This window comes from Canis aureus, chromosome 17 (genome assembly GCF_053574225.1).
Source record: "Canis aureus isolate CA01 chromosome 17, VMU_Caureus_v.1.0, whole genome shotgun sequence".
In the NCBI taxonomy this organism is placed as follows: domain Eukaryota; kingdom Metazoa; phylum Chordata; class Mammalia; order Carnivora; family Canidae; genus Canis; species Canis aureus.
Genome location: NC_135627.1, coordinates 54613035 through 54632958, shown reverse-complemented (window position 1 = coordinate 54632958; position 19924 = coordinate 54613035). Strand labels below are relative to the sequence as shown.

Sequence of the window (19924 nt, the reverse complement as noted above, 5' to 3'; positions counted from 1 at the left end):
TTTTTTGGCGAGGGGAGTGTTTTGTTTTGTTTTTTATTTTTTTGCAAATAGATGGAGCCCCATTTATTGAAAAATTATCTCTCTCCATTGAATTACCTTGGTACATTTGTTGAAAATAAAATGATCATATATATGTAGGATTTATTTCTGTACTATTCTGCACTGTTGATCTTTATGTCTATCATTATGCCAGTATCACACTGTCTTACCAACTATTACTTTGTGTTGACTTTTGAAATCAGGCTGTGTGAGTCAACTTTGTTCCTTTTTCTTAAAATTGTTTTGAATATTCTATGTTGTTTGTATTTACATACGCATCCTAAGATCAACTTATTGATTTTTTTAGCTTATTGATATTTAATAAAGGAGGCCAGCTGAGATTTTGGCAGGGACTACTTTAAATTTCCAGACCAGTTAGGAAAAAATCAACATCTTATCAATGTCAAATTTTATGATCCATGAACATAATATATTTCTCACTTATTTAGGCCTTCTTTCATTTTGTTCAGTAATATAATGTAATTTTCAATGTATAGAACAGTATTACTTTTAAAACTTATTCCTAAGTATTTTCTTTTTTTATGTTACTGTGAATGGCATTTTTAAATTACATTTTTAGATTGCTTGTTGCTAATATATAGGAATACAATGCTGTTTGTTATTCATTTTGTATCCTAGACCTTGCTAAGCTCTATTAATAGTTTTATTAGTCTTTTTCTTAGAGTCCTTAGACTTTTCTGCACAAAAGATCATTCCATCTATAACTAAAAATTTTTATTTCTTCCTTTCTAATCTATATGCATTTAGTTTCTTTTCCTTGCCTTAACTCACTGGCTAGAACCTCCCATACAATAAATTTCTCCAATCTAAGGAAGAAAGAATTTAGTTTGTCACCAGTAAGTGTGATATGAACTTCAAGTTTTTTATAGATTCCCTTTATTAAGTTAAGGAATTTCTCTTTCCTTCCTAGTTTACTGGGAGTTTTTTTGTTTTTGTTTTTTTTAACATGAATGGGTGTTGGTTTTTTTCTTTTACCATTTTTTTCTTTCTCTATTGAGTCGGGTTGTGCCCTTTATCCTCTTAATATTGTGTATTACATTGAATGATTTTTCAACTTTACTCTTGCAAATCCCACTTTTTCATTGTTTATAATATTTTCCACACATTGATGAATTTGATTTGCCAATGTTCTGCTAAGGATTTTTATGTCTGTATTCATGGGGGATATTATTCCATTGTTTTTTTTATTTATTCTTTTTGAGATATGTGTCTTGCTTTGACATCAGGCTAGTACTGGCCTCTTTATATCAGTAGAAAAAGTATTCCTTCCCCTATTGTCTGCGTTTGTGTAGAATTAGTGTTACTTTTTCCTTTAAATGCTTGATAGATTTTATAAGTAAAATCATTTGGGACTTCGCTTTCCTATGTGGAGAGATTTTTGTGTATTAATTTATTTACTTGATATACATCTATTCAGAGTTACTGAATAAAAACTGAAGTTGTTTTATGAGTCCATTTCAGTAATTTGTGTCCTTCTAGGAATTTGTCTATTAATTTGTCAATCAGTTTCATTTAAATTATCTAAACTTTTAGCATAATGTTTTTTATAATATTCCCTTATAACTATTTTAATCTCTTTATGGCCTGTGTTAATGTGCTCTTTCATTCTTGATTTTGGAAATTTCTGTCTGCTTCTACCTTTCCTTGGTCAGGCTAGGTAGAGATTTATCAATTTTGTTATTTATTTTTTTTTATTTTATTTTTTTGTATATTTTTTATTGGAGTTCGATTTGCCAACGTATAGTATAACACCCAGTGCTTATCCCGATAAGTGCCCTCCTTAGTGCCCGTCATTCAGTCACCCCATCCCCTGCCCACCTCCCCTTCCACTGCCCCTTGTTCATTTCCCAGAGTTAGGAGTCTCTCATGTTCTGTCTCCCTCACTGATATTTCCCACTCATTTTCTCTCCTTTACCCTGTAATCCCTTTCACTATTTTTTATATTTCCCAAATGAATTAGACCATATAATATTTGTACTTATCCGATTGACTTACTTCACTCAGCATAACACCCTCCAGTTCCATCCATGTCGAAACAAATGGGTATTTGTCGTTTCTAATGGCTGAGGAATATTCCACTGTATACATAGACCACATCTTCTTTATCCATTCGTCTTTCGATGGACACCGAGGCTCCTTCCACAGTTTGGCTATTGTGGACATTGCTGCTGTGAACATTGGGGTGCAGGTGTCCTGCCGTTTCACTGCATCTGTATCTTTGGGGTAAATCCCCAGCAGTGCAATTGCTGGGTTGTAGGGCAGATCTATTTTTAACTCTTTGAGGAAAATCCGCACAGTTTTCCAGAGTGGCTGCACCCGGTCACATTCCCACCAACAGTGCACGAGGGTTCCCCTTTCTCCACATCCTCGCCAACACGTGTTGTTTATTGTCTTGTTAGTTTTCCCCATTCTCACTGGTGTGAGGTGGGATCTCATTGTGGTTTTGATTTGTATTTCCCTGATGGCCAGTGGTGCGGAGCATTTTCTCATGTGCTTGTTGGCCATGTCTGCATCTTCCTCTGTGAAATTTCTGTTCATGTCTTTTGCCCATTTCATGACTGGATTGTTTCCTGGGTGTTGAGTTTAATAAGTTCTTTCTAGATCTTGGATACTAGCCCTTTATCTGATATGTCATTTGCAAATATCTTCTCCCATTCTGTAAGTTGTCTTTTAGTTTTGTTGACTGTTTCTTTTGCTGCGCGGAAGCTTTTTATCTTGATTAAGTCCCAATAACTCATTTTTGCTTTTGTTTCCCTTGCCTTCCTAGATGTATCTTGCAAGAAGTTGCTGTGGCCAAGTTCAAAAAGGGTGCTGCCTGTGTTCTCCTCTAGGATTTTGATGGATTCTTGTCTCACAATTAGATCTTTCATCCATTTTGAGTTTATCTTTGTGTCTGGTGTAAGAGAATGGTCTAGTTTCATTCTTCTGCATGTGGCTGAAGTGCAGCCAATTTTCCCAGCACCATTTATTGAAGAGACTGTCCTTTTTCCAGTGGATAGTCTTTTCTGCTTTGTCAAATATTAGTTGACCCTAGTTTGTTGTTTATAAGGAACCAAATTTTAATGTAATTGAAATTCTTTACTGCTTTGAATTTTCTATTTTACTTATTCCCATCCATTTTTTATTATTTAATTCCTTCTACTCCCTTTGAATTTGATTTGCTCTTCTTTTCCTAGCTTATTGTGATAGAAACTTAGATTACTGACTTTAGATATTTCTTCTTTTTTAATAGAAGCACTTATAGCTATAAGCTCCCCTTCTAAACACTATTTTAGCTGTGTTCCATAACTTAGATAGTTTGTTCTCATTTTTTAATTAATTCACAATACTTTCAAATTTCTCTTGTGATTTTTTTCTGACTTATGGATTAAGAGCATGCTGTTAAATTTTTAAATATTTGAGGATTTTCCAGATTTTTTTGTTACTGATTTTTAATTTAGGTCCATTAGAATCAAAGAATATACTTTGTATCACTTCAGTCCTATCAAATTCAATATTATTTGTTTTATGAACTTAGCCTAAGATCTATACTGGGAAATTTTCTGTATACACCTAAAAAGATGTGCACCCTGCAGTTAATGATAGTGTGCTTATGTAGGTCAACTAGGTCAAGTTGGTTGTTATTGTTCAAATCTTCCTTACTGATTTTCTTTCCCATTCTATCAATCATGGAGATAGGCGTATTTGAATCTCCAACTGTAATTATTGATCTGTCTATTTCTACTATTATCTTGTCAGTTTTTGTTGTTTGTATTTTGTGGTTTGGTTGTGAGGAGTTTCACATTTATAATTCTGATATCTCCTTGTTTCCCTCTTATCATTACTACGATTACTATCATTACTGCTATCATTACCTTTTTCTAAGAATATTCCTTGTCTTAAAGCCTATTTTGTCTGATACTAGTACAGCCATTCCAGCTCTCTATGATTACTGTTTGCATGGTATATCTAAAAGTGTCTCTTATAGCATAAACCTGCTATACTTTACTTTTTTCTTTCTCTGTTGTTGGGCATTTATGTTACACAATGTTCTATAGATAATTATCCTCCAGATGTTCATTTTTTTTTAGAATAAGAAATTATTTTAGTTACCATCCCTCAAACAAGAAATATTTCAAACTTTTTTCATGATTATATGGACATAATCGTTATGATTGTATGATATGCTTTGTACTTACAATTTAACATAATCCTTAAAACAATCCAGTCATGTAGAAATTTTAGTCTTTTTCCAGGTGAATAACCTGAGGATCATAGAGATGAAATAAGTGACTCAGGCATATAAAACAAGCATTCAGTGAAGGAGTCCATTCTGTTAGACTCCATATGATACCATAAAGTTTTTTTTAAATTTTTATTTATTTATGATAGTCACATACAGAGAGAGAGAGAGAGAAAGAGGCAGAGACACAGGCAGAGACACAGGCAGAGGGAGAAGCAAGCTCCATGCACCGGGAGCCTGACGTGGGATTCGATCCCGGGTCTCCAGGATCGCGCCCTGGGCCAAAGGCAGGCGCCAAACCACTGCGTCACCCAGGGATCCCGCCCTTTTTTTTCCATAAAGTTTTTCTTCAACCCCTTCCCTCTCTTCCATCTGGCCAGGTCCCCCTCACTCACGATGTTTTCTCCTAACATTCCCCATGTCCTTTTCAGGTATAAGGTAGTTCAGAACAAGTTATCTGTCTTTTTTTTTTTTTTGGTCAGAACCAGAGACTATGGTAAACTCATTCAAAGTTGTTCATAATTGATGATGGGCTGCTTTATATAAGAATATGACCAAGAATGGGAATTTTCTCCCATTCTTATTTTATCTTATTCTCTTACATTACCTCTAATTGCATTGGTGGCAGATTAGGAAGAGCAACACAAGATGAGGACTGAAGAGAGGGGAGCTGTTTTTGCTGTTGCTGTTAACGTGCTCTGTGTGTGTGTATTGTGGTGGCAGTCTCCTAAGTATTCTCAACCAGATCTCCCCAAAGTGTCTGATCCTGTCTGTTTTGGCTGAGATATGAATTATCATATCCTTTTCAGATATGAATTAACATCCCTCACATAACATTTCACAACAGTTTCTAGAAAAAGAACTAAAACTGATATGGAGATTACATAAAGAATTAGAAAATAGATTGATGGTGGTAACATTCTTGTGTAAGTAATTGGAGAAAATGGGGAAGGCAAAGAGGAATTTTGTCAGAATTGGGATTTATATATATAATATTAATATATAATAATACAAGTATACATAATCATATATATATATATATATACACATAGATATAGCTCCTGTTTTATGCCAGAATAGCAATCACCTACCTACCTCTTCAGCATGAAATACTCACTCAGCAATGATTTCCTTCAATGAATCCAAATGTTATTGTATCACCAAAGAGTTAAAATGAAATTTGCCTTTTCTGTGCCAATAGAAAGAAACACACAAGGAAAAGATTGAGTTTTAAACTTAGCATATTTGAAATACTTAGGAATTTCATAAATGTTACAATTTTAGATATATACAGTGTTATTCCATTTTAATAATTTCCCAGAGCTACCATCCTTTTTGATCTTTTAAAAGGATTTAATTTTGATCTTTTAGAAATGTTCTTTTCTCCTGAAAAGAAAAATCTGTCATGGAAATAGTAGCAAATGTAAAAAGCAAATTTCTCAAACTAGTTAGAATTCTCAAGTTCTGTCCTTCCCTCTTGTAGTGGTGGGCCCTAGAGCAGAGCGCAGGGTAAAGGGCGTGTTTACAGCAGGAAGATCCATCTAAAAAAGAGTTCTGCACATTTCAAATCTGTGTATTTTACCAGGTTTATGCATTATGGTGAAAGACAAACAAGATATAGAAGGTCAGAGTAAGAGCCAGAGGCCACCAGGCCTTTGTGGGATTCTTATATGGGATATGATGGGTAAATGTGTATACATGTGCATATATGTACACTTCTTTTTTTTTTTTAACTGAAAAGTCTTGTGAATGTTAAAAGTCTTAAAAGCCAAACCTGAGTAACCTATAGTAATGCCTATCCTTTCCATTCAATACCAAAGAAATTCTATTTACTGTGGGCCCAGAAAAACCTGTTTTCTTTTTGCCTTTTTCCATCTCCATGCTCTTTTCACACCTGGCTATTTGGTTACTGGCTATCTCACATGGTTCATTTGGAGAGATGTGTGTGGCCAGGGCAGGTCAAGAGCAGAGATACAGTAGACATTTTCTGTATATCAATTTTTCTGCCTCTCCTTCTCACCCTAGGGCTATGTTTCTGGGCATGTAAAATGTATCAGCTTTTATTCCAATTTCTCAAACCTAAATGGAAAATTTGAGTATTTTCAAGATATCTAGAGGGCTACCTAAGGAAGTCAGAAGTAAAACTGACCCGGGGTCTCAATCCCTATTTTAATGCTCTCTAGAATAATAAAATGTTAGCTAGATGATCTTCTGGACCAGCCTATTAATTTTGCCATTGAAACAACTGAACACCAGAAGGGCTGAGAAGCTTTGTCAGGTCTCACAGCTGGTTCCTGCCCAGCTGGAACTTGGATTTGCTTCTTTGGCTACCCAGGCCAACATTCTTTCCACTCAGCCATGCCACTTCCTTGATGATGCTTGCAGGAGAAGGTTCTGATGAAAACAATCTTAAAATTTTACAGTGGTTGTGTAAAATATTCTCTTTAGCATCATACAGCTTTATGACTTAGACCTTGTACACAAATGTTATTACTTATTATTCATTTATTTTTATCTTCATTTTAGACATCAGAGAACTGAGGTGCTGAGTTGCAGCAGCCCCCACAGAATCTCAAAAATACATCCAAGACTACTCTTCACAGGACAAGTGCGCAATACAGGCTTCCTATAGAGGAATGTGGCTCAAGCAAGAAGGGTCACTGCTCATTCACATAGAGCCCAAAGGAATGGCACCTCTTTGGACAGTCCAATTTCCCCAAATAAACCAAGATTTAGACTGCTGAAGGCATTCGTAGGCTATGGTGTTAAGGCTGCTTGAGACTAACACCACACTTTGATCATTCAGTCAAATCAAAAAGCATTTATTAAGCATCAGTTCAAGGCTCCCTGCAGGGGTTTCTCTTTGTGTCTCTGGCATTCATACTTCCGTGCTTCTCTTATGTGGCTCTTCACCCTTACCCAAAAAAACTCCCTAATACACTAATAATACACTCCCTAATAATCTCACTGCTGATATTATCCTTTTCTGCTTATTTCCAAGACTTTGAATAGAAAGTCAGGACAGAACTTATTCCATTGAAAATCTATGCACCCATCCCTGCTTTCACAGGATTCTGTGACAAGCACCCTAGCCAGTAGTCAAAGCTTACAGGGGTGAAATTTCAGCATCTGTTTTCTTCGTTCAGAATGCAGACTAAATATTTTAGAAGGGTTTTTAGGGAAGCAATTTACAGCCAGTAATTGGAAGTGCAGTGTTTTTGCAAGACCAATGTCTCAGATTACAATGATTTGCCTAAAAATAACTCATTTATTTTAGGCTTGGATTTTGAAAAGGGGAAAAATTAAGTCTTAGGATGATTTTCTTCAAATTTCCCATTGCATTCTTTACATCAGAAAAGGAGATGTGGGAAGGCAAGATGGAGTTTCTAGAGAGGAGAAATCCAACACTGTTTTTCCTTGGTTCATTTATGAGACTACATTTTCCTAGCTATGTACACTATTTCCAGTTTATGACTCACTCAAACAATTTACTATATTTAAAATTACATTAAATTCTCTTTACACTGCTTAGGTCAAATATTCATACTATGTATACAGTTGGAAATTCTTCCTCATAGATCCAGTGCATGGTATGGATGTATTTGTGTCCTTGTTGCCATGGTAACTAGGAAAGGTTAAAGCCAGAACCTCAGAAAACAGAGTGGCTGAACAATAAAATATCATAAATATGTGTGTGCTTCTTAAAATACTCTTCTCACATATGGATTTAAAAATTTTAGAACCACTGCCTTGAAGTTAATTTTCCATTTCTAGCATACACATTATTATCTAAAAAGAATATTCTCAAAACAATCTCTTTCAATCACTCCTTTTCTCTCTAAACTGTAATATAATGTCCATTTATTTCAAAAGATGGACTAAGTAAAACATGAGCAATGCTTTGGTTTTTCAAATATGGATGAGACATGCCAATGAAAATGGAGGTCAATAAAGTTGTTTTCTGGTTGAAACACGCTGTCTTTTACAAATCGCCCCTTTATATACACCTATATAGGGATAATAAAATATTTTCCCCATTTAAGAACTGGTAAACAAACATGGGCAACACTTGGAAGTCCCAAGATATTAAACATGGATCATCTGTACAAAGTTTCAAACCCTTGGTCCTTGACTAATCTTTTTTATTTCCCCCAAAGATTAATGCTCAACAAAAGTAGAGAATGTAATTCCTTAAATAAGAGTAGAGGATGTAATTCCTGTAAGGCCAAGAGCCATTGCAGCAATGGGTAAGAGAGCATATCTTATATCTTTCCCACTTACATTTCCAAGTACAGAGGGAAGATGGTTGAAAGACCTTCCCTGATTAATTTTCTTGTCCACATTGCCCACTTTATAAGGATATCAGAAAGAATATTAATATGTTCCTTGGTCCATAATCCCTCACTTAATTTTTTTTAAGATTTTATTTATTTATTCATGAGAGAGAGAGAGAGAGAGGCAGAGACACAGGCAGAGGGAGAAGCAGGCTCCATGCTGGGAGCCCGACCAGGGGGACTCAAGCCCAGAGGCTCCATCCCAGGGGCTCCAGGATCACACCCTGGGCCAAAGGCAGGTGCTAAAACGCTGAGCCACCCAGGGTTCCCCATAATCCCTCACTTCATTTTTAACCTCCAATCTAGCACCTAAGTTCCTCACAATCCTTTCTTTATTTCAAGATAGTTCAATGTAGGGAGCATAATAAAAATAAAATTATATCAAAACCCTTCATCATTTTTTTCCTACCTCTGAATAACATCTCATATTTAATGTCTAAGAATCAAAGAGATCTCAAACTCAATAATCTGACCGTTCTGCCATCTGCTGGAGAAATAGGGAAGTAGTGAAGTTAAGTAATGACCCCAGAGTGACTTCACTGAATCCATAAACACATTAGTCAACAAATGTTTATGTGGTTATTATTATTATTCATCATGTTTAGTCAAATCAAGGCACTTGGCACCATTAAGGACCATACTCTTAGAATTAGCCAAACCTAGTCCCTGTCCTCAGAAGGGCTATGAATTATTACATAATTAATAGCTCTCCTACAGAATAGTCATTTTCCAACAATCGATTCAACATACAGGACAAGGCAGGGACCTTTTAAGACCATGAGGTTACCACTTAGCTGGTTTTAGTAGCAATTTGCTTTATAATGATATTCTGACCCTAAGATGCTTGAGCTTTTCTGAGCATTTTCTAAAGAGAAAAAAGAGGATAGGAGGGTGAGGGAAAAGAAACTGTCTTATGCTTTACGAAGCCAAAAATAAAGTTTTGGGAACATTTTTTCAGTTAACTGCTTAAGAGTGCCTAAAACATCTTGATATGAGAAAAAATAACATCTTTATAATCTGTCTGGATTTTTATCCATTCCTAATTTATAGCCTATCGAGAGTAGGAATGTGATAGTAAAGATGTGATAGTAATCATGCTAACTGCCACAGATTTGAGGAAAGTGACAGCCTCCTCAAATTAGCTTGAACAAAATGATGCTACAAGCCTATTGAATTGGCCATATATAGCCAAATCTGAATTCCCTTCTTCTTGCCAAAACCTACAGAGAAGAGGCAGCCATAAACCATGTAGGAGATACTGTGGTTGTTATTAAATATCATGTACATTTCAAGGAAACATGACTCTTTATGCCAGTGGATTCTGGTTGAAAGTACTTGATACAGAAGGACCATGCTCTTTTATGTTGAAAGGGGCTATGGGCTTGCCCTATTGCCATATGCGCTTTGATTTTTAAAGGACATAAAAATCTAAGAAAAGCCCTTCATAGTGTTCTAGAATCATTACTATGGCACAGAGAAAAAGTAGTGCCAACATATGTAACCAACATATTCAACTCTAACAGGGCCCTAGACTGAGATGTGGAGCACAGTAAGCTCCCATCCCTACTTCCTGCCATCTCCATTCAAATCTTCTTGCCCAAATCTAGGATGAACTGTCTGCCAGAAATAATCCTCATATTAAAGAAAGGATAGAAGCACCATCTTGAACATCCTTGATTGCAATCATCAATGGGTACATTTTGAATAGACAACTGCATGCGTGATGTTTTTCTAAATAAAATGAGAATTTCTATAGTCTTAACAATAGGTTTTAAAAATATGCCCTCTGGGGTATTTGTAGCTGCTTCTCCACTCCAACTTTCCCCCCAAAATTCTGATCTGCTGCAGCAACCTGAAAGGTCAATGCAGTTTCACAATTGACTCTTACAAATTCTAACTCTTATAAATTCCACAAGAGGACTCACAGGACATTCTGCCAACACAGGGAGGATGAGGAAGAACCAGCAATCACCAGAAGTCAGTATAGGTTCCTTAATATCAAGCAATGTCAGTCTAAACTCATTGTCCATTGAAATTGTTCCTACAGTGTAATTGCTGTGTACCTTAGTGACAGCAAAACATCCTGCAACTTTCTTCATGACAAAAAAAAGGTGAAAAATGAGCTGAATCTAGATATATTTGGACTAATACACATTGAGAGATACATACAAAAAGAAGGATGTTTCTGGAAGAAAGCTAAAATATCTGTCCTCTCTTACATTTTAATTAAAACTTGAGAAATAGAGAAGGTATGTCTTTGAGTTTGTCCAGTAAACATTTAACTGAGTATGCTCAGGACACCAGGCTATATGCTAGGATTTGGAGACAGCACTGGAGATTATGGAGAAAGCCTGACCTCTGGGAGCTTAGAGTCATACTCATTAATTATACTGATGATAGAAAGCCTGGAGACTAAAGACTGGACAAAAGAATCACAAGCAAACACCATGCAAACATTCATTGGGCTAAATTTTAGCAGGGATATATGTGAAGTTCTCAACTAAGACCAAAAAATATAACAATGTAGCGATACCACAGAATAGAAAGATATGGCTTTCTGTTTCATTAAAAGGACTCAATGGTTTTAGATAACCAATACAGGATAATGATATAATGTAGTTCCCCCAAAGCCCGCACAGTGTTGGGGTGCATCATATGCATATATGGATCTAGATAAAATTGGCAACCATCCCTTTCCATTCTGTGTTGTGTCTACTGATACCAGAGTATTGTACTGTGCACTGGACACTACATATTAGTTGAGCCATAGACAAACAAGAGATCCATTGATGAACTAGAAACTATTGACCAGGAAATGTTATTAGTGCCTACTTTGTTTAAGTCACTGAGTTCTAGAGATGAATGACGGATAAGATATGGAGATGAATGTTCAATGAAAACAGAAGATAAACAGTTGATAAGATAACTCTACATACTGATAAGTACTACTTTAAAATCCACCCAACCATGTCCCATGAAGCACAATGGAAGGCAACTAGAGACTGGATGTCTAGAGTGGAAAGATGAAAGAGACGTGCAAATGTATTACTAAAATATAAGACGAATTTTCTTTTTTTTAATAATAAACTTATTTTTTATTGGTGTTCAATTTGCCAACATACAGAATAATACCCAGAATAACGCTCATCCCGTCAAGTGCCCCCCTCAGTGCCCGTCACCCATTCACCCCCACCCCCCGCCCTCCTCCCCTTCCACCACTCCTAGTTTGTTTCCCAGAGTTAGGAGTCTTCATGTTCTGTCTCCCTTTCTGATATTTCCTACCCATTTCTTCTCCCTTCCCTTCTATTCCCTTTCACTATTATTTATATTCCCCAAATGAATGAGGCCATATAATGTTTGTCCTTCTCCGATTGACTTATTTCACTCAGCATAATACCCTCCAGTTCCATCCACGTTGAAGCAAATGGTGGGTTATTTTAAGACGAATTTTCTATAGGAGACACTGTATTCTGTAAGGACCTGGAGAATAGAACCACGATGGCCAGTGAGAGACATGAAGACAGAATCAACTCAACATTAAGATCAAACTTCCTATAAATCTGGCCACTACAAAGAAGACAGTCTCCATCAAAAAAAGAAATGTTATTTACCAACCCACTTACCAAAGCGGAAGCTTCAAAATCCTGGAGGTCCATGGCTAAAGGGTTCAACCTCTGTGTCCCTGGGACTTTGTGGGTGCCTCTGTTATCACTTCTTACTCAGCCCACCTCTCCAATCCTTGAATTAACTTCATTGAAGTTAATTTCACTGAAACTACCCTCTCTAGTCTCCAGCTTCTATTCAGCTTCTCCTCATTTTTACCTGGTTCCTTAAGAAACATTCAGCTACAAGTGACAAGAAACTAACTCAAGTTTGCTCTAGCATAACAGAATCTACTGGTATGTGTAACTGGAAAGTCCATTGCTATACTGACTTCAGACACAGCTGGATCTCTGGCCTAGATTCTAGGGGCTCAAACAATGTCAACAAATCTTTTTCTCCATCATTTAGTGCATTTTCCTTTAACTATTGGCCTAATGATCAGAAAGCCCTCTCCATGTAGCAGGAAAGATGGCCTCTAGAATCCGAAAGCTACATCCTTTCATCTTGAGGAAAAAAAAGAAAGAAAAATAATCCTATGTCGAGGAGTCCATATGTGAAGTTTCAGGGGAGGAATCTGATTGGTGTTGCTTGGATTATGTACAACCCCTGGACCAATCATGGTGAATAGTGATAGGGCACTAAAATAGTCTGAGTTTTGGTCATATATCCACTTCTTCTGTGAGGGTGGGCCAGGGCCTGAGGGCAGGGCACTTTTCTTCCAAAAGGCAGACGCTAGACAGACGCAACAGATATCTTCTATGTCTTGCTATTTCAGTAACTTCCTAAATGCTCCATGTTTCCCCCAGTTCATGTTTTTCTTTTCTGGAAAAATAGTTTTCCAAAATGGCAATTATAATTCTCTGTCTTCTCTTCCTAAAACCTTAGATAGCTCCTATTTGCCTGCAAGATAAAGTCACAACTTATTAGAATTTGGACTTTATCTACCTCTCAGTCTTATTTATCCCTCACTGCTCTCGTGGCCAAAGCTCTCAACATTCTGAATTGCTTGCAATTCCCTGGACATCCAAGATCGTTCTGTGCCTTCAACTCGTTTCTCACCTTCTACTTCACTCTCTTAATCCCACTAATTCCCTTTCAAAGTTAACCCAAGCATCATCTCATCTTCCAGCCCGTCCTGCTCTCCCTCAGGTAGATTTATCCATTTGGGCTGTGTGAATACCTCTGTCTCTAGCTTATGTATCCCCTTATGTGCCATCTCTCTGTCTAATACCTGGGAGTTCCTAGAGGGCAGGGGTTGAACCTTATTCATCCTTGTGTTTCTGGTAATTTCCTGGCAGATAACAGGCACCTAAAAACAGTTTTAAGAGAGAGCAAAAGGGAGAGAGGGAAGGGAAGGAAAAAGGTTCCTGAGGGCCTTTCTTTTCCTCCTAGATAAAAAATAAATGTTGAGAATTATATTCTGGGTAAAAGGGCCTGTCTTGGTGGTCTAAGTCAAAGTAATGAGTAATAGAATTTCAGGCTCAGTCATGGTGGAAGGTAGATGCAGGGAACATGGGAAGAAGGGAAAAAATGGTTTTCATAATGTCTTTTTTTGTGTGTGAACCAGGTGGACCAACCACTCGCCCACCCATGCAAAGTGTGAGCCTGGCCACAGGCATGTGAAGCATCATCTTCAGTGATGTGCTGTGGCCACTCTGTTTCTGGCTCACTTCCAACTGGGCAAGCATGTGAAGAAATGAAAATGAATAGAGAATATAAAAGGTGACCTAATTCTCTGCTGAAAGCATTTCCAATCATAGGTCTGGATGTATTTTAATTATACCTGGACACAGGAGCCCTCACCCAGACATAACTGAAGTCCCGCGTGGACTGTCACTGTGGCTGTAAAGATTTGTCTAAGCTTGTGGTTATCTCAAGAGCCTGACATCACACTGATCATTAAGCAAAAGTGGGGAGGCGCAGCTGGGCGTTTCCATGGCAACCTGCACTGGGTTCGCCTGCAGAGCTTGGTAACAAGAGCATTTTATTATGGGTCATTAAGGGCAAAAGGCTTCATTTACATTATTTCCTGTAAAATCCTATTATTTCAGGTGTTACACTCCATCTCCATCAATGCAGCTCTTCCAGAAGAAATCATAAATGCGGATTATTAAGTAGAGAAACAATAACAAGCTTTAGATAAACTGTAAACCACATTGTTCAATAGATGAGAAAAGCATTTCTCAATAGGGATGTGGGCTAAAGAGGCACCCAGCATTCTCTGAAGGCAGAGAATTCCTGTTTGGTTCGTTTGTTTGTTTGTTTGGGTTTTTTTTTTTTTTTTTTTTTTTGAGAATTCTTATTCTGAAAAGTGAACCATCTTTCTTTTTATCATCTGTGCCCCAGGTCTGAGTCATACTTTAAGACTGGTAGATAAGGATTCTTAAGGATACTAAATAAGTATTGACAAAGGGCAAATGTCTGCTGTTTTATACTTTAAATATTATTTTTTTGCGGTAACAACACTTAATACAAGATCAACCTTCGTAACAAATGTTTAAATGTATAGTATGGTAATGTAAGGCACAATGTTATATAGCTCTCTAGAGCTTATTCATTTTGCTTCAGTGAAACTTTATGCTTGCTGATTAGCAACACACCACTTACCCCTCCACCTGCCCCTGGCAACCACCATTCCACTCTTTGATTCTGCGAATTTGACTATTTTAGATACTTCACATTAGTGGAGTCATGCAGTATTTGTCTTCCTGTGACTTGGCCGGTTTCTTATCCTCACCAGGTACTGAGTCTTCAGTGTCTTATATTCCAGAGTAGCCTTCCTTTCCCAGCTCTGCCAAATCCAGGAAATGGTAGCTTCTGTCCGTGATCAAGTACTTAACACCCTCTCCCTTGTGTATCTGTGCTTGGGAATAAGGAAATTAGGCCTTCAAGCTGACCCAGCATCTTTCTAATAGCCCAGGCCCCTGGCCAGCATTGTAGGCTGACTTGGAGCTGATGGACAGTGATTGCCTTGGAGCTGTGATAACACCAAGTCAGCTTGAAGACAGGACCCTAAAAGGGCATTCATTCACTCTCAGCTCCACCTGCTGCCTATAATTAAGGATATCAATTCTACAGAGGCAATATCACAAATGCCACTAATATGCTCTAGCTTCCAAATCCCTGTGACCTAACAATAGTTAATTTAGCCTCTTCTGAGTGGTCACAAGTTCTCTTACGATCAAAAAGACTCTGGGGGGTCTTGTATCCCAGAATGACAGCTGAGATGTAGAGATAAACAACAAAGGGTCTAATCCTTACATTTCCTGAGTTAATTTAGTATGGTCAGGAATACATAAAATGCTTCCCTTTTCAGAAACCCACTTGCCTAAATGAGTGGAACAATGAGCATGTCATTGAATTAGTTCACGATTTCACTGGCATTTTACACCACCCTCCAAGGATGGCGGTAATCAACTTCAGATGACCCAAAGTGGAGCATTGGCAGAGAATGGCTAATTGTCAATGGCTCACTTATAGAGAATAGCCAGATCATATTCAAAAAACAAAATACAAAACTATTCCTCTCTCAATGTCCACCAGAACTATTAAAACTAGAAAAAGTAATTTTTTTGTGTGTCAAATTCCACCTCCTAACTGTAGAATTAAGGAATGCTTATTCTGAACAGTATGAACTCTTCTTAGAGTTAAATGATACAAGGTAGGAGACAGGTGAATGAAGACAATCTGATGAATGTTCTGGGATGTATTTCCTGATGTACCAGAAGGACTATGGAGGTAAATTCAGCGCAGGCTTCCTGTCGAGCTGTGTGAGCCAATACACAGGACCTCCCATATACTTTCAAGCCCAGAAGATACTCTTTACAGGTTATGATGGAGAGATTATTCTACAAGTTCCTTTTTATTGCCCCAGAAAAGAGGATCAGGTTAGCTTAGATTTGGAAAATGAGGTTATACTGCAGATAAACGATAGTGGACATGTAAACACATGGTGTATGTGGAACAGAGGTGAATATCAGGTTTAACTGGTGCTTTTATACCAGTGATTACCTGCTACTAAAAGAGTTGGGGCTATGTGAGTTATCAAATAACCCTTTAAGAGGATTCTAATTCAGGAAGTGCCTTATATGGGGAGGTGAATCTTCCAGCTCCCTAAATCAATAAGCATATAATTAATTAGAGTTAAAGGGAAGCAAAGTTCTGAGGACAGGGGTTTCACAAGCAACTCCCAACAGCTGGATTAAAAGATTGGTTTAACCACAAATTATTGTCCCAAGTCCCCTCCCTCACCTCCGGTATATGTACAGTTAACTTTCATAAAGGGTTTGCAAGTGAAGAAGAGCATTCCTTGGATAAAGATAACTGAATAAGAATGATGTTTATAGGGGATCCCTGGGTGGCTTAGTGGTTTGGCGCCTGCCTTTGGCCCAGGGCGCGATCCTGGAGACCCGGGATCGAATCCCACATCGGGCTCCCGGTGCATGGAGCCTGCTTCTCCCTCTGCCTGTGTCTCTGCCTCTCTCTCTCTCTCTCTCTCTGTGACTATCATGAATAAATAAATAAAATCTTAAAAAAATAAAAAAAGAATGATATTTATAGATAAAATTAACCCTTTGTAAACTACATTTTAAATTTCCTTTATCGGATTGGGGCAAGATGGCGGGAGAGTAGGGTCCCCAAATCACCTGTCCCCACCAAATTACCTAGAAAACCTTCAAATCATCCTGAAAATCTATGAATTCGGCCTGAGATTTAAAGAGAGACCAGCTGGAATGCTACAGTGAGAAGAGTTCGCGCTTCTATCAAGGTAGGAAGACGGGGAAAAAGAAGTAAAGAAACAAAGGCCTCCAAGGGGGAGGGGCCCAGGAGGAGCCGGGCTGAGGCCGGGGCGAGTGTCCCCAGGACAGGAGAGCCCCGTCCCGGAGGAGCAGGAGCTGCACCGACCTTCCCGGGGGAAAGGGGCTCGCGGGGAGGTGGAGCAGGACCCGGGAGGGCGGGGATGCCCGTTGGCTCAGGGGACACTAACAGGCACCTGCGCCCCGGGAGAGTGCGCCGAGCTCCCTAAGGGCTGCAGCGCACGGGGGACCCGGAGCAGCTCGGAGGGGCTCGGGGGCGGCTCCGCGGAGGGGGCTGTGGGGCGGGAGCAGCTCGGAGGGGCTCGGGCAGAGGAAGAGGCTCCGTGCGGAGGGGGCTGCGCGGTTCCAGGAGCAGCTCGGGGGGGGGGGGCGGGGGGGGGCTCGGGGGCGGCTCCGCGGAGGGGGCTGCGGCCCAGGAGCGCGAATCCACCAGCGCAGGCCCCAGCACAGGGCGCCGGGACACAGCCCAGGATCCGGCCTCCCCCGGGACAGGCAGAGGCCGGGAGGGCCCAGGACAGCGAGGACGCTCCTGCCCGGAGCTGAGCAGATCAGCGGCCCCGCCCCGGAGCCTCCAGGCCCTGCAGACGGAGAGCTCCGGAGTTCCTGCGGGGGCTGAATTCAGGTTTCCAGAGCTGCCCCGCCACTAGGGCTGTTCCTCCTGGGGCCCCACGGGGCAAACAACCCCCACTGAGCCCTGCACCAGGCAGGGGCACAGCAGCTCCCCCAACTGCTAACACCTGAAAATCAGCACAACAGGCCCCTCCCCCAGAACACCCGCTGGACGGACTGACAACTTCCAGGGGAAGCCAAGGGACTTAAAGTACACAGAATCAGAAGATACTCCCCCGTGGTTCTTTTTTGTTTTGTTTTGTTTTGTTTTGCTTTTTGATTTGTTTCCTTCCCCCACCCCCTTTTTTTTCTCCTTTCTTTTTCTTTCTCTTTTTCTTTTTTTTTCTTCTTTTTTTCTTCCTTTTTTTTTCTCTTTCTCTTTTCTTTCCTTCTTTCTCTCCTCTCTTTTTCTCCTTTTCCCAATACAACTTGCTTTTGGCCACTCTGCACTGAGCAAAATGACTAGAAGGAAAACCTCACCTCAAAAGAAAGAATCAGAAACAGTCCTCTCTCCCACAGAGTTACAAAATCTGGATTACAATTCAATGTCAGAAAGCCAATTCAGAAGCACTATTATACAGCTACTGGTGGCTCTAGAAAAAAGCATAAAGGACTCAAGAGACTTCATGACTGCAGAATTTAGAGCTAATCAGGCAGAAATTAAAAATCAATTGAATGAGATGCAATCCAAACTAGAAGTCCTAACGACGAGGGTTAACGAGGTGGAAGAACGAGTGAGTGACATAGAAGACAAGTTGCTAGCAAAGAGGGAAACTGAGGAAAAAAGAGACAAACTTAATTGTTTGACCATGAAGATAGTCATGGTCAAGAAGACCATGAAGATAGATTAAGGGAAATAAACGACAGCCTGAGGAAGAAAAACCTACGTTTAATTGGTGTTCCCGAGGGCGCCGAAAGGGACAGAGGGCCAGAATATGTATTTGAACAAATTCTAGCTGAAAACTTCCCTAATCTGGGAAGGGAAACAGGCATTCAGATCCAGGAAATAGAGAGATCCCCCCCTAAAATCAATAAAAACCGTTCAACACCTCGACATTTAATAGTGAAGCTTGCAAATTCCAAAGATAAAGAGAAGATCCTTAAAGCAGCAAGAGACAAGAAATCCCTGACCTTTATGGGGAGGAGTATTAGGGTAACAGCAGACCTCTCCACAGAGACCTGGCAGGCCAGAAAGGGCTGGCAGGATATATTCAGGGTCCTAAATGAGAAGAACATGCAACCAAGAATACTTTATCCAGCAAGGCTCTCATTCAAAATGGAAGGAGAGATAAAGAGCTTCCAAGACAGGCAGCAACTAAAAGAATATGTGACCTCCAAACCAGCTCTGCAAGAAATTTTAAGGGGGACTCTTAAAATTCCCCTTTAAGAAGAAGTTCAGTGGAACATTCCACAAAAACAAGGACTGAATAGATATCATGATGACACTAAACTCATATCTCTCAATAGTAACTCTGAATGTGAACGGGCTTAATGACCCCATCAAAAGGCGCAGGGTTTCAGACTGGATAAAAAAGCAGGACCCATCTATTTGCTGTCTACAAGAGACTCATTTTAGACAGAAGGACACCTACAGCCTGAAAATAAAAGGTTGGAGAACCATTTACCATTCGAACGGTCCTCAAAAGAAAGCAGGGGTAGCCATCCTTATATCAAATAAACTAAAATTCACCCCAAAGACTGTAGTGAGAGATGAAGAGGGACACTATATCATACTTAAAGGATCTATTCAACAAGAGGACTTAACAATCCTCAATATATATGCCCCGAATGTGGGAGCTGCCAAATATATAAATCAATTATTAACCAAAGTGAAGAAATAGATAATAATACACTTATACTTGGTGACTTCAATCTAGCTCTTTCTATACTCGATAGGTCTTCTAAGCACAACATCTCCAAAGAAACGAGAGCTTTAAATGATACACTGGACCAGATGGATTTCACAGATATCTACAGAACTTTACATCCAAACTCAACTGAATACACATTCTTCTCAAGCGCACATGGAACTTTCTCCAGAAGAGACCACATATTGGGTCACAAATAGGGTCTGAACCAATACCAAAAGATTGGGATCGTCCCCTGCATATTCTCAGACCATAATGCCTTGAAATTAGAACTAAATCACAACAAGAAGTTTGGAAGGACCTCAGACACGTGGAGGTTAAGGACCATCCTGCTAAAAGATGAAAGGGTCAACCAGGAAATTAAGGAAGAATTAAAAAGATTCATGGAAACTAATGAGAATGAAGATACAA

General features: G+C 39.2%; 1 protein-coding gene and 1 long non-coding RNA gene across 4 annotated transcripts in view; one reads left to right on the top strand and one right to left on the bottom strand.

Annotated features, from left to right (window-relative positions):
* The window catches only part of LOC144288015 (uncharacterized), a 47201-nt gene extending 38825 nt beyond the window's left edge, over nucleotides 1-8376 (top strand). The window contains exon 3 of the long non-coding RNA XR_013355951.1: nucleotides 6809-8376. This is a non-coding gene — a long non-coding RNA (uncharacterized LOC144288015). The remainder of the gene's footprint in view (nucleotides 1-6808) is intronic.
* LACC1 (laccase domain containing 1) overlaps nucleotides 1-19924 on the bottom strand; it is a 181856-nt gene that overhangs the window by 15319 nt on the left and 146613 nt on the right. For all 3 annotated transcript variants that reach the window (XR_013355949.1, XR_013355947.1, XR_013355948.1), the window contains 2 exons: nucleotides 5378-5471; nucleotides 4239-4304 (listed from right to left, as the gene is read on the bottom strand). The gene's annotated coding sequence lies outside the window, so the exon portion shown is untranslated. The remainder of the gene's footprint in view (nucleotides 1-4238; nucleotides 4305-5377; nucleotides 5472-19924) is intronic.